Source organism: Quercus robur, chromosome 9 (assembly GCF_932294415.1).
Source record: "Quercus robur chromosome 9, dhQueRobu3.1, whole genome shotgun sequence".
Lineage (NCBI taxonomy): Eukaryota > Viridiplantae > Streptophyta > Magnoliopsida > Fagales > Fagaceae > Quercus > Quercus robur.
This window is the reverse complement of record NC_065542.1, coordinates 50,699,215-50,722,933: the sequence shown is the minus strand read 5'-3', so window position 1 is coordinate 50,722,933 and position 23,719 is coordinate 50,699,215. Positions and strand designations below refer to the sequence as shown.

The window sequence follows — 23,719 nt, the reverse complement described above, 5'->3', positions numbered from 1 at the left end:
GAAGGCCCAAGCCTCTGAGAAGGCCCGGGCGCTGATGGATAAAAGGAGTGCAGAGCTGGAGATGAAGCTTGGGAGGACGGAGCTTAAGTTGGCGGAGGTAGAGAGCCTGAATCTAGCACAAGCTAATGAGATTGCCGACCTGAAGGCAGCTTTGGAGGCTTGTGAGAACAAGTGGTACAATGAAGGCTTTGCTGACGCGGAAAACTCTATGGAGCTTGTCATCCACCAAGCCTAGAGGCACGAGTTCGGGGAGAGGTGGCTGGCCGCCCTGCAAGCTGTGGGGGTTCCTGAAGATTCTTCGTTAAGGAACCCCGACCAGATCCCCTTCTTAAATCCCGCTCCCCCCATCCAGAATCCCTCAAATGCCGATGACGAAAAAGAAACTCCTAGCATTAGGGAGCTGGTGCAGGAAATTGACTCCCACATGGAGTTAGTTGACTTGGAAGTCATCAGCAACCTCCGTGCTGGTGACCATCTCAAGGGCATTCAAATCCAACCTCCCACAATAGTTCAGCAAACTGAAGACGTAGCCCCCCTCTTGCCTACTGATCCTGCTGCCTAACTTTTGAATTCAAAATCTGCCTTTTTACTTAGTTAATTTTTATTGCTTTTATTTGGTTTGCCCATAGTCGCCAGGCTGTGGCGACAAAACAATGATTTACTTTTATGCTTGGCTTATTTGATTAGCCTTATGGGTGTGATGATTGAACATTTTGCTATTTTTATAAATAATTACTACATTGTTACTGCTATGCTGTGCCTTATTTGTTTTTGTTGATTATTATTATGAATGCCCAGGTAGTCCGGTCAAGGGCTGCCCCTATTTAATGGCCAGGACCATGCCCAAAAAGGTTTACCAGAGCCTTCCATGCCTAGGGAGAGTTGGTACTAAGACTGTGTCTACTCGGCAATTATGAATGACTTAGATGTATGCTGGTGTACTTAATGAGAATGAATGCCAAACTTTCGCATTTAAAAAGCCCTGGCATTAGGTCCCCAGTTGCTGTATGAAACATGTATGGGCCGGGCTTTAGTCGTTAGGAAAGCTTGTAATGTGGTTCCCATTTTCCTAGCAATTAAAATTAAACTAGGTAACAGGTTTTAACTTGAGTAAACTGGCGAAACGTTTCCACCCACTCCTTAAGCTCCTTAGGGTAACCTGATATAAGATTTCCACCGCCCGGTGATTGAGATCGAATCGAGAAGCAGGTTATCATCCTCTGAGTTAATTTGACATAAGGTTTCCACCTGCCTGGCGATTAAGATCTAATCAAAAAGTAGATTTATGTCCTTAGAGTAATTTGACATAAGGTTTCCACCTGCCTAGTGATTAGGACCAAACCGAGAAGCCGCTTTCTGTCCTTAGAGTAATTTGTCATAAGGTTTCCACCTGCCCAGTGATTAAGATCGAACCAAGAAGCAGGTTTCTGTCAGAGTAATTTGACATAAGGTTTCCACCTGCCCGGTGATTAAGATAGAACCGAGAAGTAGGTTTTTGTCCTTAGAGTAATTTGACATAAAGTTTCCACCTGCCTGGAGATTAAGATCGAACCGAGAAACATGTTTCTGTCCTTAGAGTAAAATTTGATATAAAGTTTCCTCGCGTTTGTTGACCGGAGTTAATGAGTTAACAAAGATGAAATTATAAGTACAAATTCACCTGCATGGATAAACATCATTGTTGTATTAATTAATAATATACACATATAATATTACACTCAACCCGTACCCTCGTGTATTGATAATCAGTGGTAAAATTTCTTTAGATTGTGGGCATTTCATGGCTAGGGGAGTGGTCATTCGTCCAAATCTTCCAAGTAGTATGCCCCTGTGCCCACAATGGTAGTGATTCTATAAGATCCTTCCCAAGTCGACGCTAACTTTCCTGTGTTGACATCTCGTGTATTCCCTACTACCCTTCGAAGTACCAGATCTCCCACTGGAAAATTCCTGTCTCTTTACGTCCTTGTTGTATCTCCGGGCAAGCTTTTGTTGATATTTAGCCAACCGTATAGTCGTTGATTCCTGACGCTCTTCCAATAAGTTCAACTGTTTTAGCATTAATTCCGAATTCTTGGCAGGGTTAAATCTTGAAACCTGGGCACTGCACAAGTTTATTTTCGCTGGTATAACTGCTTCCGCTCCATATGTCAAAGAGAACGGAGTTTCTCTCGTGGACTTCCTCGGAGTTGTTCGGTATGCCCACAACACATTAGGCAACTCCTCTACCCACCTACCTTTAGCACCTTCTAATCTCCTCTTCAACTCGTTCACAATGACTTTGTTTGTAGCCTCGACTTGACCATTGCTCTACGGATACGCTGGGATAGAATATTGGTTTATGATACTGAGGCTGCTACAAAACTCGCGGAAAGCCCTGCTGTCAAATTGCAACCTGTTTTCTGACACTAGGGACTCTGTTACCCTGAACCTCGTCACTATGTTTCTCCATACAAATTTCTTAACATCCACATCCCGAATGTTTGCCAACGCCTCTGTCTCCACTTACTTGGTGAAATAATCTACGGCTACTAGAACAAACCTTTGATTTCTAGTAGCTCGAGGGAACGGACCAACGATATCTAGCCCCCACTGCACAAAAGGCCAAGGGTTGAAAATGGGATTTAAGCTCCTTGCCGGTTGGTGTATCATCGGTACGTGTTTCTGACACTGCTCACATTTACGTGCATATTTGGTTGCATCCCTTTGCATTTACGGCCACCAAAATCCCTGATTCATTGCTTGGTGAGCTAAAGAATGTTCCCCCACGTGACTGCCACACATTTCCTTGTGCAGCTCGGCCAGGAGTTCTTCAATCTTACTGGGGTGCAAACACTGTAGGTAAGGCCCGTCAAAAGATCTTTGATACAACTTTCGATTAGCTGATAACTAGTACCGAGCAGCTATTCGACGTACTTTTTCTGCTTCTTTATCATCAGCTGGCACTCGATCCTCCTCCAAAAAGTCGATGATCGGATCCATCCAACATGGTCCTGTTGTTGTCACTTGTGAAACACCTATCCCTGCATTGATATTTGGTTCTGCTACCAACTCGATTTTGATTAATCGGGGGGTTTTCTCTGTCAATGATGACGCTAATGTGGCCAATAAGTCAGCATGTCAGTTTTGCCCCTTGGCCACTTGAACCATTCTCACATTCTAGAAGCGGTCTATAGTTTGCTTTACCAACTATAAGTACTCCATCATCTGGGGATCCTTGGCCTCAAAGTTTCCCCGCACTTGATTAACCACTAATCGAGAGTCCGAGTAGACCTCTACTTCCTTAGCGCCTAGATCTAAAACAACTCTCAACCTGGCAAGCAGGGCCTCATACTCGGCTTTGTTATTAGAGGCCTTAAAACCCAACTTGAAGGAATGCTCCAATTTTATTCCTTCTGGGGTGATGATCACGATTCCTGCACTAGCCCCTAATGCGTTGGATGCACCGTCCACAAATACTTTCCACGGAACTACCTCTATAAAGCAAATCATCTCCATCCCCCCTCTTAGGGAAAACTCTGCAACGAAATTGGCGAGGACTTGACCCTTCATCGAGCTTCTAGGCCTGTACCAAATGTCAAAAGAGCCTAGCCGAGTCCCCCACTTTACTATTCTTTCTGTGAAGTCAGATCTTTTTTAATAACAACTGTAGTGGATACTCGGTCAATACGTAAACAGTATAAGCCTGAAAGTAATGGGGTAGCTTCCTTATAACGTGGACTGATGCTAACACCAGCTTCTCCAGTGGCAAATACTTGTCTTGGTATCGACTAAAATTTTGCTGATATAGTATACTAGCTGTTGCACGCCTTGATCTCTAAGAAGCACGGCGCTCACAGCATGTTTGGACACCGAGAGGTACATGTATAAGTCTTCTCTCGACTTGGGAGCTGTCAGCATAGGAGCTCGCATCAAATATTCCTTCAAATCCTAAAAAGCCTTTTCACACTCTTCGTTCCATTGGAACCCCTTCCATTTCTTCAAAAACTGGTAAAATGGACGGCATCGGTCGACAAATTTTGAAATAAACCGGTTGAGGGCAACTGACATACCGGTCAGTACTTGAATTTCCTTTGGATTGCTCAGCGGCTTGAGGTGTTTTACTACTCCAATTTGATCAGGGTTGACTTCTATTCCTCGATTAGTGATCAAATACCCTAGGAACTTGCCAACCCCTACTCCAAAAGCACACTTATCGGCGTTGAGGCGCAGTTTGTGTTGTCAAAGCACTTCGAACACTCCTTTGAGATCATCAATATGTTGCATCTCTCGCTTGCTTTTCACCACTATATCATCAATGTACACTTCAACTATGTGTCCAATCTTATCTCTGAACATTCTCGTTATCATCCGTTGATACGTGGCCTCGGCATTCTTTAACCCAAAAGGCATCATAGTATAATGATAGTTAGCATCAGGGGATATGAATGTTGTCTTCTCTTGGTCTTCGGCAGTTAGGGCAATCTAATGATAACCCTGAAAAGCATCCGGAAAGCTAATCCTTGGGTGCCCATAGGTGGCATTTACCAGCTGATCAATCGTCGGCATGGTAAATTGATCCTTCGAACATGCTCAGTTTAAGTCAGTGAAGTTAACACAGACCTTTCATTTTCCATTCTTCTTTCTTACCAGCACGGTATTTGTGAGCCATTCCGGGAAGAATATCTCCTTTATAGCTCAGGCTTCCTTCAATCTCTTGACCTTTTACTTGGCAGCCTCGATGTGCTCCTTAGCTGATCTTCTCAGCTTCTATTTCTTGGGAGGGTACAAGGGATCCATGTTGAGCTTGTGAACTATGAACTCAGGGTCCATCCTGGGCACTTCATACGGGCTCTAAGCAAACATGTCAACATTCTGCACAAGAAACAGCAACAACTCTACCCTCTCTTCGTCCTTCATACTTGCTCCTATCAGAAAACTCCTGTTGTCATCCAGTAATATCCTTACTCTTACCAAGTCCTTGGCACGGCTAGCCCCTGCTTCCTATTGGGGTTCCTGTAATTGCTATAAGGGAGTCTCCTCGATCAACTCCTTCTGCTTGATTCCTCAGTCAACTGTGGCTATCAAGCATTGCCTGGCCACTTGTTGATTGCCCTTTACTATGGTAATACCCTACTCGGTGCAGAACTTGACCTATACATGCAGGGTGGGCAGTATAGCCCCCATTGTATGAATCCACGGCCTTCTAAGGATCGCCGTGTACGGAGAAAAAAAAGCGACTCCTATGAATGTTATCGTTACCTCCTTACATTCCATGTTCGCAGGGAGCGAGATCTGCCTTTCTAGGATCACCATGCGGCCATCAAACCCCATCAGGGGCGTATCGTACTTGGAGAGATCGTCATTCTTCAGGCCGAGCCCTTTGAACAGGTTGGGATACATCACCTCTGCACCACTTCCCTGATTTATCAGCACTCTCTTTACTATGAAACCATCTATTTAGGCTGTAACCACCAAAGCATCGTCGTGTGGTTGAATCGTGCCCTCCAGATCATCATCATTGAAGGCAATGGGCTCCCGTGTGTACTTTAACTTCTTCTCGGAAGGTTGCTCACCTGAGCTACTTTTCGCCAATACCACTGCTAGCACCCCCTCCTCTTGGACATATGAGCGCCCTTTGGGGCTACGTGGATGACCTCTATTACTCCCAATGGGGGTGGGAGGGGATTCCTATGAGGCCGAGCACCCTGTCCAGCTTCCTGACTCCTTGGGTCCACCACGAACTCTTTTAAATACCCCGCCTTCACTAACTGCCTGAGATGATTTTTTAACACTCTGCACTGTTTGGTAGTGTGCCCCTTATCCTTATGATAAGTACAGTATAGGTTCTAATTCCTCCTTGAAGGGTCACCTCCTATCTTGTTCGGCCACCGGAGGTACAGTTCATTCTTGATTCAGTCTACAATCTTGTGCACCGGCTCCTTGAAGGCTACATTCACTTCCCCCATTTGTGGCCCCGGCTCTTGAATCCTCAAGTCCTTCCTAGGCCTTGACTGTAAACCACTCTGTCGAGGATGATTTATGACTGGGGCCTTACCTTTGCTCTATAACCGATCGTCCTCCAATCGTTTATATTTTTTAATACGCCTTATCAATTGCCTCATATCCTCGGGAGGCCTCCTTATCAATGAGTCTCACAATTCGGAATCCTCAGGCAATCCCATCCGAAAAGTACTCGCTGTAATTTTTTTATTACCTCCGCCAATCTTGTTGTACAGCTCCCAGTACCGATTAGTGTAGTTGTAGAGGGTTTCCCCAGCCCCCATTTTCATTGACAGCAATGCATCCATGGGCTGCGGAACTCGGCTGCAGGTCATGAACCGAACGCTAAACTCTTGAATCAACTCGGAAAACTGTGAATTGAGCCTTTCCTTAACCCATTGAACCACCTCAAAGCAATGGGACCAAGGCTTGAAGGAAATACCTTACACATCAGTGCGTCGTTATGAGTGTGTAAAGACATCATTTGAATATAATGGCTTACATGTTCTACCGGATTCGTCTTTCCATCGTAAGAATTGAACGATGGCCATGTAAATTTGCTTAGCATAGGGGCCCGTTCAATCTCCCTTAAGAATGGTGATCGGGCGGCCCGGCGTAATGCGCGGCTCATAGCGTCCATGGCAGCATTCCGAGGTCGTTGCTCCTCTGGGAAAATCGAATCCCGGTCTATATATTCTCGCAAGCGATCCCGATGCTGATGAGATCCAAATTGATGGGACCTTGCTCCATGATGGCCCCCCACACTAGCCAACCCTTCCCCTCGCTCCTCATGGTTCCTTCTTCAATGCCTATCTCTTGCTTCCAACTCCAAATCCCTCACCAACCTACGTAGACGCTCAAGTTTCTCATCCCTCTGCTCAAGCTCTTCATCCCTTATGTCAAAACAGTTGCGCCTCAAAGCGCTGGACATTGTCCAGTACATTTGAAACGACCCCTCTCCAAGGCCAGACTGCCCTTGCTCCTCATACTCCCTGTCTTCGTGTCCCTTTTGCCTCATTTCCCTCTAAGTGGATCCCCGAGAAGATCTCCCAAAGCCACGTTCAACGTAGCTCCCTGATTGTCCTCCAGACATTTTTCCGTGCGCGCCTTGGCAAAACCATAGCTTCGTAGGAGATCCCAACAGATGGCACCATTTGTGCATACCCAAAATATGGTTATTGGGTTCAGCCTCTACTTGGGCTCACAATCTATTTGTATTGTGGGTTTTGGGTTTCCTACTATGGGTGGCCCTATACTCTGAGACTCGACTACACTCCTGTTTGCTCAAACCCTTCTCTTTACCTCACATAGTCGCTACCTTTCTCTCTTAGAGTGCTTGCTCTCTTCTCTCAATGTTCTCTCTAGAATTACCAACCCCCAATTCCTCATTCTCTTCTCCTATTTATAGGCTACGATCAATGTAGGTGTTATGATTACTCCCCCTTACTAGTGCGAATGGGGGTCCAATTCCATCATTCCTAAGTGGGTGCTCCGTCGAAAAGTGATAATGGCATTGGAACTGATTCTCACCTCTGAAGGCCTGCTCGGCAGCGATATTCTCAAAGGCATTACCGGTTAGAGTATCTCCGAGCAATGATACCTCGACCAGGTTGAAGGTGGCTAGAAGGGGCATGTTGTGGGTGTTCAAGACGGTGTTGTCTCATCTCGGTTCTTAGGCCCAGTTCTGTCCCTAAGGTGCTCGAATCGAGGCTATAGGTTCAAAGTGGGGATGGGAAATGGGCTACGCTACCAGGTCAGGTCCCCAGGCCCAATGGGCCTGGGGCCCTGGCACCCATACAACACCAATCAGTTTTGGTGTAGACGGGGATTGAACCCCAGATCTCTTATTCAACTATCAGAGACTTTACCAGTTGAGCTAACTGGAACTCACATTTTAATACATATTTTAAATTTTATTCTATATTTAATCTTCCGTTAGATTCTCAAAAATAAAAATATTTAGTGCATCCAGTCATTTTAGCTGTATAGTGAATGTCTTATTAAGAAACAAATTAAATGTCTTATTTAAGAGAATTTCCAGTATTTTTGGGTTAAATTTAGTTGTAGCGATTTGATATTAAATTAGTGTTTGTGTCTTGATTTGATGATAAAAAACAATTTTTAAGAGTAGATATCATAGGTTGAAACTCAAAAAAAAAAAAAAAAAAAAAAAAACAAACATTTACTAGGCACACATGAATATTATCAATTTTTTTTTTTTTTATAAACACACAATGAATCATACTAATGCCACGTGTCATGTTGTGGATTATCCAAAGTTAACAAATGGCAGAATCTTGATAAAGACTCTTGTAATTATATATAGAGTCATAGACTAATGGATAAGTCATGCAATGCATAGAGAAGTTTAACCTGAAATAGAAATCAAATGTTGAAAACTTTTGGTCGCATAGCTCCCTCTCATGTGTTGTAATTAATCTAAGATGAAGCTAAATGCACCCACTATAGCATAAATAATATGTAGAGGAAATTTCTAGGCAACGTTGGCTCTAAGCCTAGACCACTTAGGCCATCGCTTAGGACCCCCTACTAAAGAAGGCCCCCCAAAAACAAAAATTTTTATATATATATATATATATATATATATATAGAGAGAGAGAGAGAGAGAGAGAGAGAGACAGCGAGACAGAGAGAGCATAAGAAAATTAGTTTTACAGTTTTAAGAAGTTCCAAAGAATTAAGTAATGCTAGAGATAATACAACTTTAAATACATGAGTCTTACAAATATATGTGTCACTAATCACAAGAAATAATTCATTTAGGAAAATACTAGAAATACTATAAATTTTACTTCAAAACCTTTACAAATTGATATGACAATTAATATGATTTGTTTACATCAACAATCTATTAAATGCATTTTTGAATTACTTTTTGTGATTGGTGATACATCTTTGTAAGTCTAATGTTGTAAAATTTATAATATCCCTAATATCAATCATTCATATACTTGCTTATTATCTTCTTGAAGTATTCCTTCTCAAAAAAAGATCTTAAAGTATCACTAATCACAATTTTTGCTACATCGTTTGTAAGTTTTTCTTGTAGTAAAATTAGTTATAATTTTAGTATTTTTTCCACACAAAAAAAGCATATTACCAAAAAAAAAAAATTGTTATTTAAAAAATTATGATATTAAATACTTGTTAAATATTATTTAAGTGATAACAAAAATGTATCATTTAAATATATCGCCTTAGGCCTATAAATTTGTTGGGCACCCCTGTTTCTAGGGAGCCTACCCTGGATTTTACTCCATTTCTTTGACTTATGAACTTAGGTGTCACCGCTGAAAGAAAAGTCCCAAATGAAGTGTATTTTTGTTAGCTAAAACTGTCCATTAACTTTTATATTATACATGTTACTTTGTCAACAGCTTGATTCCCTTTTTCTTTTTGCTGATTGAAAGATTTGAACTTATATTAGCTGTAGTCGTAGATCCCATCTATAGCGATAAGATTGACAAGTTGATATTGATCACACCGTACTCTTGTTGTCTTAACACCGTTCATCATCAACGTATAACTCTTTGCACCAACTTCATACTCCTTATCAACTATGGAAAGGGGGGGGGGGGGGGGGGGGGGGGAGCATAGTTCCCTAGCTTTTAAAAAGAAGTTTATCATAGACATTAATTCAAGAAGTCATAATTTTAGGTGTTTTTTTTTTTTTTTTTTTTTTTTTGGCACATGTAAAGATATGTACGTTATCATATGTGCAATAAGTTGTTGCCTTTTCAAAAATACCTCCTTTTATTAAAATCTAAAAATTACAAAAATAATGAGAAACTTTATGGTAATGGCCCCTTCAATTTTATCTTCTTTTTTATTTTTCTTTTTTGCTTTTAAAGTATAACTATTATTTTGTATTAGTGTCTCATTTGCTCTTTTATTATTCAATTTTTGCTGAGTATAACTCATTAATTTTGGGAACATTTAAGAAATATGTTTATAAAAATATATGAGAAATGCTAACGAGTACCCTTAAGGCATTGGTTAATAATCAATTTTAAGAAAGTTTTGACATCACTTTTATGGAAAATGGAAAAAGCTATTAAAATATTAATTGCTTTTTTTATCTTTTCCTATAAAAACTTTCTTTAACTGGATTGTTAACTAATGCTTTAAGGGCACTCGTTAGCATGACCCAAAATATATTACTAAATCTCTTTAGTAAATGTTCTTTTTCTTTTCCAAACAAACTCATTTTCATTTGCATTTAGAAAGTTTGGGATGCAAGAATACAAATTTATTTATTTTTTACATATTTATGTTAGATTGTATATGTTAAGGCATTAGAAAATGGCATTTATTAGTTTTTATTTTTTTTTATTTTTTTAGAAGCAATCACATAGGTGCACATACCAAGGAGATGGAATGAGATTACAATTCATAAGTCATGGAAACTTTTAAGGGAGGGTAAAGTAAGAACACACTCTATTAAGTAATGTGAGACAATTATTCTTTTTTTATTTTATTTTATTTAGAAACAAACACACACACACAATGAAAAGGAATGAGGTACATGTTAATTTATATGAAATTTATTAATTTGTAAGCATTTTATGCTTTTGAATCTTTGATAGCTAATTTTAAAAAAGAAATTAGCAAGTATAATTTTTGCCACTTCGATCAAATTGAAGCAAATGGAGGAACATCCAATTAATAATTAACACTTGCTGTATGAAAAGAAAAATAGAAGTTTTCCAAGGTTGTCAACATTTGTGAGAACAAATAAGTAAAACTTCAAAAAAAAAGAGAGTCAAGATTTACATGCTCAACGAAGGTCAATATGGAAATCCAAAAAGAAAAGAAAAAAAAAAAAAAAAAAAAAAGAAGAAATCCATCAAAGCAAAACCCTACATTAGTCTGAAAAAAAAATGTCTCCACAAATAATACTAGTATAAAAATAGATAAATGAAATAAGTCACCATTTGAAAAAAAAAAAAAAAAAAAGAAAAGAAAAAGGAAAAGAAAATCTTGTTACGCAATTATTACTTCACATTCTATACCCACTTTATTTAAATCATAAAAATTGAAATTGAATTGAAATTTCACAGTTTTAGGGCCCGTTTGTTATCGTTGTTTAAACAACAGTTTTCAATGTTTAAACAACATTACACGTATTTTTACACATTTTTTTACTTACACGTACTTCAAAAAAATACAAAACAATATTACAAGAAATCTCTCACCAAATTGAAATTGAAACTGAAATTGAAATTGAAATTTCAAAAGAAGGAATGCATGCTCTTATATATATTTTCAAAATTTGGAAAGCAAGAAATCATGGGTTCACTTTGGGGATATTTGCAGATTAGTTGTGTAAGGGTCTACAATGTAGTAAGTTAACATGCATTTGAAAGGAATAAGGAAACTAGCATCTCGAGTTTTAGAAACTCGAGATCCATATTAAAACTCGAGTCTCAGAGACTCACTTTGCGAATCTTCTGTTGGATGAGTTGGACAAAAAATGCCACATAGATCTCGAGTTTTAAAGACTCGAGTTCTAAAAGCCAAAACTGAATATCTGAGACTCGATTTTGGTAATTCAACAACAACAGAACTGAAGAAAGAACCAACGATCTGACGACAAAGAATAACGATTAGACGACAAAGAACAGCGACGAAGAATAGAGGAAGAACAGATTTGAGTGGGTGATTGGACAATCTGTGTTTGATTTGCACGAAGAACTCAAAAGATCGTGAGGAAGAAGAAGTGAAACTTGAGTGAGGTTGCCGATGAGAGGAGACGAGAGTTTTCTACCACCAATGAGATGCGCTTGTCTCCGTTGATGGGTTTTTTGATGTCTACGCTTGTCTCCGCCGATGGGTTTGTATGTTTGGTGTGAGAGTGTTCTGGAGTCTCCACCGATGGGTTCGCCGATGGTGATGTATGTGCTTGTCTTAGGTTGGGATTTGTATGTTTGGGTGCGAGAGTGTTCTGGTCTGGACGCTGTGGTGAAATATGATCACAAATCAAGTTTTAGAAACTCGATTTCAACGTGGCTCCACATGGAAAAAAATCCATGTCAGCCGCTTATAGCTCAGGATCTCGAGTATTAGAAACTTGATTTCTGCCCAAAACTCGAGTTTTAGAAACTCGAGATGCTATTTTTCCACTTTGTTTTGAAACTAGGTAACTAACAAAATTCTTAGCAATCTAATGTTAAATGGAAAAAAAATTCGTTCACTTTTGACTCCAACAAAACAAAACCAAAACGGTTTTGGCAAAGCCCCATTTTGTTTTGCAAATTGCACCCACACACCACACCACCACAAAGAGTGTGTGTGTCAGTGAAGCATGAGAGTTGGCCAATAAATAACAGCAAGAAAGCCGTTGCAAAAAACACAATTCAAATTTTCTGTCTTTTTCTCTCTCTCTTTAAACAGAACAAAAGAAAGAGAGGAAGAGAGAGAGAGAGAGAGGGAGAGAGAGAGAGTGGCCGGAGGTCGAGTGTGCTCTTTGCTAAGGGAATTGGGTTACGTCGGAGCAGAGTGTCCTCTCTCTCTCTCTCTCTCTCCTTTCCCTTTTTCAATTAAGGTTTCTTCTTCTTCATCATCTTTTATTTACTTCACTTTTCCACAGAATTTGAATTTTTGAGTGATTACAGGGAGAGAGGACTTGGACTTTGCTTTTGATGATAGCATTTTTGCCTTTTCTACTAGACCAGGAAGGAAGCACTTTTTGGCGTTGAAGAAAGATATTGGGTATTCACTCACCGCTTCTATAACTTACCAATAAAAACATGGTTGTTATACATTTATCTCTTCTTTTGACAAAAAACGTATGAAATCAAACATATTTGGGGCTAGGGTTTCAAATTTGCATCATAGTGGTTGTTCTAGTATATGCCTTCGATGAAGAGTTTCCTTTTCAGTTAAATATGCATATTTAGGGTGTGTTTGGAGGAAAATTATTAGGTACTCCCGGAATACCATAAATGCGTAGTCCCTCCTTTCACATGAATGATAGGTTCCACCATGAATTTAATTAGTGGGACCCATCATTCATGTGAGAGGAGGGAGTCCGCATTTATGGTACTCCAGGAGTATCTAATAATTTCTCGCATTTGGATACCGCTTATTTTGCTGAAAACTGAAAACAATAAAAAAGTAATTTCTGATTTCTATTCACACTAAAAATATTGTTCATAAGCCTTGATGCATTGTTCATGTCCCATGAACAATGCACCAGGCGCTGGTCCAAAAAAAAAAAAAAAAAGGCTGAAACGCAAAACATCCAAACGTGGACGTGATCCAAATGCTCATTTATTGCATGCCTTTTTTCATGTTTTAGATAGGGCTTTTAAAGTTTAAACTATAATTTTTGTATTAGGTTCATCTCCATTTGAAATGGGTTTATTTCATGGTTTTTATTAAATATTACGAATCTAAAGATGTAACAAGTGTCACATCGTTTTTGTACATTGTTAAATCCAAGAAATCAAATCATAGCCGTGAAAAATAATCCCTCCATTTGGATTGAAATGGGGAGAATGCCGTTCCATAACTTATAACATTTCCCCCATTTTGATCAAAATGGGGAGAATCCATCCATTTCGATTGAAATTTTAGCGAGTTTGAATCATGATAGATGATATGTCTCTCGGTCTTAATTTGATGCTGAATTCAATGATTATCTTCTGGGTTGTATTTGGTTTTCACTTCATTATATCAACTAAACATAGTGTTAGGTTCATTATGACATGACACATTTTGTGTGCCCACTTAATGCAAAAAATGCTGAAGGTAAAACCTTATCCAAGCCACCCCTTCTATTACCTCACTTAGTTGGGAACAGCACTTGACAAATCCTCTATCTTTTAGCTTCTGATGAAATTTTTTGTTGTTGATGTATTTGTTGTGAATTATTTGGGTTAGTAATGATGAAATTCTAGTATTCTGTTTCCAATGCCGATATTTTTAATTAAAAAATTCTTAAAAATTGTAATTTATTTTTAGGGACGCAACTTTGGCATATAAAGCTGAAGCTTTAGAGTTGCAGAAACAACTCAGGCATATTCAGTCTCAATTTTATATGCTCACTGACCAGGCTTCATCTTTAATCCAAGGGAGTTGGGCACAAGTTTCTACAACTGTCAATGGACACCTTACAAATCTAGACGATAGTCTTTCAGCGAGAAATTTAGAGGTATGTAAGCTATGATAAATGGAATATATTTTAAACTTGTTCACTTTTATGATAGTTTTGATTTAAACTCTGCAAATTTGATTAGTCTGGTTCTAGAGTTCTTTAAACTTATGAATGAGGTTGAGAATGAGGACCTTGTCTTTATTTTGGAGACTATAGTGGACTAGTTTGGGGAGGAGATGTCACCTTTTGCTCTTGGGCTATGCCAGAATTTGGTACTGTTAGCCTCTATTTTTATTTGATTTTAGACATATTCAGAAGTGCTTGACAACTTCTCTTTTTTTAATACCTTTTACGCAAAAGTGATTGTGTATGTTTACATGTGAAGGCATAAGGACAGGATACTGAAACCCATTATGTACCCATACGAAATAGCAGTAATACCAATCCTTTAAACAACTGTCAACCGCAAACAATCAAGAAGATAGAGAATCCAATATATACAGAAAGCGTAATACACAATCAAACAAAATGCGCTTGAGACTTATTGATAACAATATATACAAGGCCCACAAATCCTTTTTGGCAGCAAAATTTATCAGGAAATCAAATGATTCAGAAAAGAATAGAAACAATGTCAAAAATAAGCCAAATAGAAGTATTAGAATACATACCTTGGCCATCACTTGTTAACATTGTATGCATTATAGGGACCAACGTTGGTTGAACTTGGACAAAAAGGTGAGGAAGTCTGCTCACTGATTCAAGAATTGTGCTAATGGCACGCAAACAGCCAACTGCAGCCAAAGCACTAGGATCATCAGCTTCAACCATGTTCATGCACCTCCAAAATGTAGCTGCCATAATATTTATTAAAAAAAGTTCAAGAACTTCAGAATATATGTGTAAAATCAAATAAAAATGGAGGCTAACAATACCAAATTCTGGCAAAACCCAAGAGCATTAGTTGCCATCTCCTCCCCAAACATGTCCACTATAGCCTCCAAAATAAAGACAAGGTCCTCATTCTCAACCCCATTCATAAGTTTAAACTTTAAAGAATTCTTGGCAGAAGAAAATAAATATATTTATAGAACTCATTGAATAATTCGCATTGTTCGCAAAATTTTGCAAAGTTTCATGAAGCACATACCATCAAAGAGTTGAGGAAGAATTGGACGGATTTCATTCAAATCTGCATTGTGAACAAAATGCAATCAGTGTCAAGATAACCAACATCTACGCTAATGAAAAAGTAAACATTAAGAAACACAGAAAAACATTTACACATAGTGTAGCATAGATTTCATCCTTACTCAAAAAGTCGATAGTAGATGTCGTAATCATTGTAAGGTGATACCGAGAGAGTGTAACCACTCAACATATGTGAGTGGTACTAGACATTTGTATTAGAAGATGAACTATAAGAGATATTAGATAGAAAAACCCAAGAATGAGGTGGTAGGGTTTGAAGAGAGAAACAAGACGTGTTTAAAGAAAAATTGTCAAAGAAGGAAAGTGGGATCTAGATGAAGATTTTGAGAAAATGTGGAAAAATATAGCAATGTATTTAAAGAGTGGTTAAAGATATACTTGGAGAATCTAAAGGATGTGGGCAACCAATTAAGGAGACTTGATGGTGCAAGATTAAAAAGAGACTCCCTAGATGTAGAGACAATATTGCTTATGAAAATTATAAGTTGGCGTAAAAGGAACCAAAAAAGGCTGTCCAAGAGGCTAAACTAAGGGTCATGATGAATTACATAGCAAGTTGGGAATGAAGGATGGAGAAAATAATATATATAAATTCGCTAAGACCAGGAAGTGGACGAGGAACTTGAATTAAGTCAAGAGTGAATCAAGAATGAAGATCAAAGAGTATTATTAAAGCAAAAGGACGTTAAAGAGAGATATTGATAAAATTTCAATGGAAGTGATACAAATACAATGCATTAAAACGAATTGAGAAGCCCATTTGAGGCTAGGAATCCTAGGTTTATCCAAAGAATTAAAAGGACTGAGATAAGGGACGCATTGAGAAAGCTAAAAACAGGAAAAACTATGGGGGACCTAATGAAATTACCATCGAAGTTTGAAATTACTATCCTAGTTTCAAAACTGTACAAAAGTACCGCAGAATTTATTTTAGAAGTCATACTATAGATCTTTGGGAGAGTGAAATCATGTCAGCAGTCCTCGGACTGTATAAATCATCGATGAGATCTGCGGCATAGCCCTTTCTCACATACTCATGTGGGTCTTCATCCTAAAGCGTTTGATCATTGTCATAGAAGCACATAAAGGGAAACACTATTTCAAAAAGAAGACTATCAAGTCAGGATTGGAGTAGAGTATACGTGGTACTCTTCGAGATACTGCATATATAGTAGAAAAGAGGGTTATAAATGTTCTTGCCACAATAAACACTTAAAATTGAGTTTTTAAGAAAATACATATATTATATATGTGGTTTGAATTTTGATTTTTGAAAAATTGTCGACTGCTCTATTCCCTTAGGGTTCAAATTATTAAAGAACTTTCAATGGAGCACAAACAAAACTCTTGATAATACCATGTTGTAACTTAGTCAAATCTCAACAAATTTATCAATACAATCAAAACATGATTTCAGAATCTGTTTGTTCGGCAATTTGTAACTAGTGGTATGCAAAAATAATTAGCACATAAGGAATACCATAAAGAAAATCTAGATAGGATGGCATAATTCTCTCCCACTGAGGGTAAAAACTGAGCCAGGTCATCTGCTTCCAATCTAATCAAATCCTGTAACAAATAAGGTTTGAAGTAGTAAGCAAAGTAAATAATCAAATCAGGCAAGAAAGTCACTCAATAAATCAAAAACATTGAAAAGTGAATTGTAAAGAAAATTTTCTTGAGTCCCAAAGATAATATCATTCTGACTCTCAATCTCTTTCATAAACCTTACTGCATGAAAAACATTCCAAGAACTAGGCTTGCCCTCAATGCTCCATCAAAGAGGCACGCATTCGATAGAAATCCACTCATTAAAAATGCAAGCAGCACTAAACTTTATCGTCGAAGCTCAGAAGATTATATCCATAAAACATGAATATAATGGTAGACAAATATTTTGCGTTAATAATAAAGAATGATAAGTTGTTTCTCTCTGAACAAATACAAATATTTAAGGGTTTGTTATCATTATTTCACATATTTTCCATCAACATCCATGGATGGTTTAAATTTATAATATTATAATGAAGTTCACAAAATTTTGGACATTTAACACATTGGAAAAAGAAAAGAAGCAATTACCTAAAACAACCTAACAACAAAAACTAAAAGTGGTTAAAAGGTTCTAACACCCTCAAGCTCTTTCTTCGTAGAATTTCTTTGCAATCTCTTAAAAGTTTTATTTATTTAATCAGTGTATTACAAAGGCACTCAATGGTCTTGAACTTATGGTTTTCAGATCCGGACCGTTCATTGAACCGTAAAAGAAAGAGGTTCAAGGTTTTTGAGGTCAAATCGAGGTTGAACTGAGATCGAACCGTAATGACGTAATAATTAATTAATATGAAATAAATAAAAATTAATGCATAAAAATTAATAATCTTGACTAAACATTTAAAGAAATTCAAGTATTCAGAGACTACTAAAAATAAAATGTATTTTTCACAGTTTAATATAGGTTTTAAATAGATATTTTCTTATCATTTATAATATTTTAATAAATTTGTACATTAATCAACCTAACAATATCTTTAAAAGTCATGATTTATACCATTAAAATATTTTAACTATTTATCATCCACAACAGCCTATCCGCCTAGGCTACAAAACAAGAAATAGACTAAACAGTACCACGTACAGAAGACATGACTAAAGAAACGAATAAAAAATTAAAAGATGCTACGGTAGACCAGAAAAATGACTAAAGCAAAGAATAAAAAATTGAAAAAGCTACGTTAGACTAAATCATGTCCTCTGGTTATAAATGATAATTCCAAATCTCAATGTTTAAAGTTTCAAGGTGGCTAGCTGTTAGGCATTTGAGCATTTGATCTGATTGTGGCTTTGAAAAATGAAGTATCAACAGATTCAACACTACCTTTGCAAGACAAAAAATGCTTCTCTCTTGCCCAAACACCATTTTGCAGAACCCATTCTCTCTCTCTCTCTCTCTCTCTCTCTCTCTCTCTCTCTCTCTCTCTCTCTCTCTCTCTCTCTCTCTCTCTCCATGAAATCTCTTGTTCCTCTTTCCTCTTAGACCAAAATCACAAAGTAAAGATGTCATCTAGTCCACTGTGGAGCTACGCTGTGAAGAACGAAGTCCATAGTGAGCTGTGACTTCAGATCCGGTTCTTTTGGACCACCATTTTTTAGGGGGAAAAATGGCAGTTCCGTTAATTCAACCAATCACGAGACTCAGACGCAAGCTTCAGCAGCAGCCATCCTTCCTCCTCCGTCGGAATCCCTCGTTCCTTCGATCTCCTCTACAAAGACCGTTCGCTCCAGCAATCGGCCCTCTCCACCATCAACTTTTACTCTGAAGGGAGCAGAATTTAAAGCTTGTTTTTCTTTGTTTTTATTTTTTTATTTTTTTATTTTTTTATTTTTTTAAGGTTCAAATTGAAAGGGAAGTAGGGAACCATGAGAAGCGGTTTGATCACGGTTCTCAGAACCGTGAGGTCCGACCGCAGTTCGTGCGGGTCCCTGTTTTTTCACATAGAGGGGTTCTTGAAGCTAAAAGAACCGCAAAGATGAGCGGTTTGAGATTTTCCCTGTTGGACCGTACGGTCCGGTCCGGGTTTCAAAACCTTGCTTGAACTTTCACCTTCACCCTCCACCCTCTACCCTCCACCTTATTAATATAACGGAAGTTATAAGACTTGAGCTAAAGTTCATTGAAATCGTAATCTCTAAGTCATCCAAAGAAGAATTATCCATCTTCCCTGTTGATTTTAAGTTTTCAATGCGTGAATTCCTTCTCCTTCCTAAGTGTGATTGTTTAGGAAACATAGTCAAGATTGCTTAGGGTCCATCTTTCTCAGTTTATTGATATATTCTCTATTTTAACACCGAACAACCATCAAACCCATTTAAGATCAAATGTTTTTATTACCTGAACTCTTAAACATTAAAACCATATTTGAAGATATAACCCTTCAAGATCTCTTCAAGAACCCTAATTTAGTGTTAAAATCTTGAAGATCCTACATCAAATTTGGTATTGGAGCCTAGAAAGCACGGATGCGGCTGGGAGGGTGCCGCACCGGAGTCCGACGCGATTGACCGTGCGTCGGTGCTGCGTCTGAGGGTTTTTTTTTTTTTTTTTTTTTCTTGGATTCGCGTCGACTCGACTTGATTCGCGCCGAACCGGGCTAATTCGGCCAAAATCGGGCCGTATCGGCCATATCGGGTCGTATTGGCCGGCGGCCGATACGGCTGAAATCGGCCTTGAAACTCGCTAGAGCAGCCGAAATTCTGACCTCAGATGTGTTTCTTGCCTTCTTCTTTCTTTGTTTTGTGAATCAAGTATATTAATGTGTTTTTTAAGAATATTTTAATAGTAAAAATGTATAGAAAATATAAATAAAAATATTTTTAATAATTTTTTAATCGCCGAGTCCTGCCGCACCCGCACCCTACTTTTTCAAAAATTACCGAGTCCCGCACCCGCACCTGAGTCCCGAAACACACCCGTGCTTCATAGATTGGAGCCCACTAAAGCTTCTATCCTACATCATCCATGCTATTGAAAACATATGGATTGCAATTGAACAGCAACTCATTTGCATGGATAAAGAATAGATCAATTAAAAATCAAATGGAACCAAGTGCCTAAACATTTACCAACCAGAATGTAAAAACTTGAAACCATACATGGTCATGCAATTCATATTTGAAAAAATCTAGCATACGTTTCAGTTGAACGGAACCATTATCGTACAGTGTTAAAGAAACAAATAGCAACTTCATCATACGATCTTGTAATGATCTGAGCCTTCAACGACTGCAAGATACAGCTAACAACAATCTTAGAATGAGTTTCAACATTTTAAAAATAATAATAAATGAATCTTTTATGAACAATGTCCCCGCACCATTCATCATGCCAAAATACACACTTCCATCTGAGCGATAAGAAAATTTACATGTGAGCGACACGAAAATTTACATGTGAGCGACAAGACTCAGATGGTTATACCTTCTACGGGAGTTAGCCTCCTCATGAAAGAACTTAGTATTATTATCATCCTCCTTTATACACAACATCCTTAATTTTTGTCTCCATGAGATCTCCTCTAGAGAAAGGAGATGCTCCGCTTGAGACCTCACCGTATTTCTCTCATGGGTCTCCACCTAAAAGAGTCCAAGATCCCCCTCCTTGGCATCTAATGAATCCAAAACCCCCAATAATTCTTTCCTTTGATGGCTGACATTGCCAAACTCTCTACGGTTTCACTAAATAATGTCTTCTTTCAAAACTTACAACTTTTTAGCAAACACATAACTAGGTGTACTGGGGGAAAGAATGGCAATTCCACCATTGGGAAAGTCTATCAATAAAACCATCTGTCTTCAACCACGTCTTAAACCGAAAAGGACTCTTCCCCCTTGCCATACCCCTACCTCCAAAAGAATTGGGAAATGGTCTAAAACAGGTCATGGTAAAATCCGCTAGATCACGTCCGGAAAATGTTCCTTCCAATCATGTGAAACTAGAGCTCTATCTATCCTAAACATGGAAGGTCAATAAGTGCCACTAGACCAAGTATATCTCCCTTCCTCTAAAGGCAAATCAATCAAGTGAAGATCCTTAATGAACTCTGAAAATTTTTCCATAGCTAGAGTAAGATATGAACCACCCCTCTATTCACTCAGGAAACGAACAATGTTGAAATTCCCAATGCAACACCAAGGAATATTCCAGTATTGCTGAATACCAACCAATTCATCCCACATATGTCCCTTTACACTGTTATCATTTGGGCCATATAAACCCCTGTGCATGTCCAAATAAAATCATCCTCCACACCTTGCCACTTAACTGACACTAAGAATGTACCCACCAAAACTTCCAACTTTTTAAAAACCCTCCTGTCCCACAAAATCAATACTCTACTAGCTATTTGATCAACATCCAAAGCCACACAATCCATATACAGACAGCTCCATAAACTGCTAACCATTTAATTTGCACTAGGTGATGATAGAAGGATGTATTTTGGCATGATGAATGGTGTGGGGACATTGTTCATAAAGATTCATTTATTATTATTTTTTAAATGTTGAAGCTCATTTTCAAATTGCTGTTAGTTGTTTCTCACAGTCATTGAAGACTCAGATCAATAATAGATCGTATGATGAAGTTGCTATTTGTTTCTTTAACACGGTACAGTTCTATTCAACTAAAACATAGGCTAGATTTTTTCAAATATGAATTGCTTGACCATGGATGGTTTTAAGTTTTTACATTCTGGTTGGTTTACATGTTTAGGTACTTAGTTCCATTTGATTTTTAATTGATATATCTATTCTTTATCCGTGCAAATGAGTTGCTGTTCAATTGCAATCTTTATCTTTTCAATAGCATGGATGATTTAGGATAGAAGCTTTAGTGGGCTTTAATACCAAATTTGATGTAGGATCTTCAGGAATTCATCACTAAATTAGGGTTCTTGAAGAGATCTTGAAGGGTTTTGCCTTCAAGTTTGGTTTGATGTTTAAGAGTTCAGGTAAATTTGATCTCGAATGAGTTTGATGGCTGTTCAGTGTTAATATAGAGAATATAACAATAAACTAAGAAAGATAGACCCTAAGAAATCTTGAATATGTTTCCTAAACAATCACACTTAGGAAGGAGAAGGAATTCAAACATTGAAAACTTAAAATCAGCTAGGAAGATGCTTAATTCTTCTTTGGATGACTTTGAGATTACGATTTTAGTGGACTTGAGCTCAAGTCTTATATCATCCATTATATTAATAAGGTGAAGGTGAAAGTTCAAGACTTATTGAGTGCCTTTGTAATACACTGATTAAAATAAATAAAACTTTTAAGAGATTACAAAGAAATTCCATGAAGAAAGAGCTTAAGGGTGTCAAAACTTTTAAATCACTTTTAGTTTTTGTTGTCAGCTTGTTTTAGGTAATTTTTTTTTTCTAAGTTGTTAAATGTCCAAAATTTTGTGAACATAGTTGTTCATTATAATATTATAAATACAAACCATCCATGGATGTTGATGGAAAATATGTGAAATAATGATAACAAACCCTTAAATATTTGTATTTGTTTATGGAGAAACAACTTATCATTCTTTATTATTGAAGCAAATTTTTTTTCTACCATAAATTTTCATATTTAATGGATATATATAATCTTCTGAGCTTCGAGGATAAAGTTTAGTGCTACTTGCATTTCAATGAGTGGATTTCTATCGATTGCGTGCCTCTTTGATGGAATATTGAGGGCAAGCCCCTGGTTCTTGGAATGTTTTTCATGCAGAAAGGTTTATGAAAGAAATTGAGAGTCAAAATGGTAGTATCTCTGGGACTTGAGAAAATTTTCTTTACAATGTTATTTGTTTTATTGAGTCACTTTCTTGTCTGATTAGGTTATTTACTTTGCTTGCTACTTCAAACCTTATTTGTTATAGGATTTGATTGGATTGGAAGGGGATGACCTGGCTCAGTTTTTACCCTCAGTGGGAGAGAATTATGCCTTCCTATCTAGTTTTTCTTTTTGGTATTCCTTATGTGCTAATTATTGTTGCATTCAGCTAATTACACACTACCGAACAAACAGCTTCTGAAATCGTGTTTTGAAAACACGATTGTATTGTTAGATTTGTTAAGATTTGACTGAATGTCAACATGGTATTTTCAAGAGTTTTGTTTGTGCTTCATTGAAAGTTCTTTAATAATTTGAACCCTCAGGGAATGGAGATAGAGCGGCTGACAATTTTTCAAAAATCAAAACTCAAGTCGCATATATAACATATGTATTTTCTTTAAAACTTAATTTTAAGTGTTTATTGTGGCAAGAACATTTGCAACCACTCTTTTTTATTATATATGCAGTATCTTGAAGAATACCATGTACACTCTGCTCCAATCTTGACTTGATAGTCTTCTTTTTGAGATGGTGTTTCCCCTTGTGTGCTTCAATGACAATGATCAAATGCTTTGGGATGAAGACCCACATGAGTATGTGAGAAAGGGCTATGCTGCAGATATCATTGATGATTTATACAGTCTGAGGACTGCTGACATGATTTCACTCTCCCAAAGTTTCATAGTATGACTTATAAACTTAATTCTGCAGTACTTTTGTACAGTTTTGAATATCCTCGATAATCTTGTAACTGGTGTTAAGAGTGCTTCTCCTTTATTCACTAGGGATCTTTTCAACACTTAAGATCTTATTGCAAATTTGAAATGGTTTTTCAATCAATGTATACCCAGATCACCCAAGGACTTTCAAACTTTGATAGTAATTTCATTAGGTCCCCCATAGTTTTTCCTATCTTTAGCTTTCTCAATGTGTCCCTTTCTCGGTCATTTTAATTCTTTGGACAAACCTAGGATTCCTAGCCTCAAATGGGCTTCTCAATTCGCTTTAATGTATTGTATT

The 23,719-nt window shown here is 37.7% G+C and overlaps 1 long non-coding RNA gene across 1 annotated transcript; it reads left to right on the top strand.

Annotated features, from left to right (window-relative positions):
• Positions 1–21,413: 21,413 nt before the first annotated feature.
• On the top strand, positions 21,414–22,953 carry LOC126698935 (uncharacterized). The gene is made up of 3 exons (XR_007646653.1): positions 21,414–21,479; positions 22,592–22,624; positions 22,743–22,953. It is a non-coding gene; the product is annotated as an uncharacterized LOC126698935 (long non-coding RNA).
• Positions 22,954–23,719: the final 766 nt, after the last annotated feature.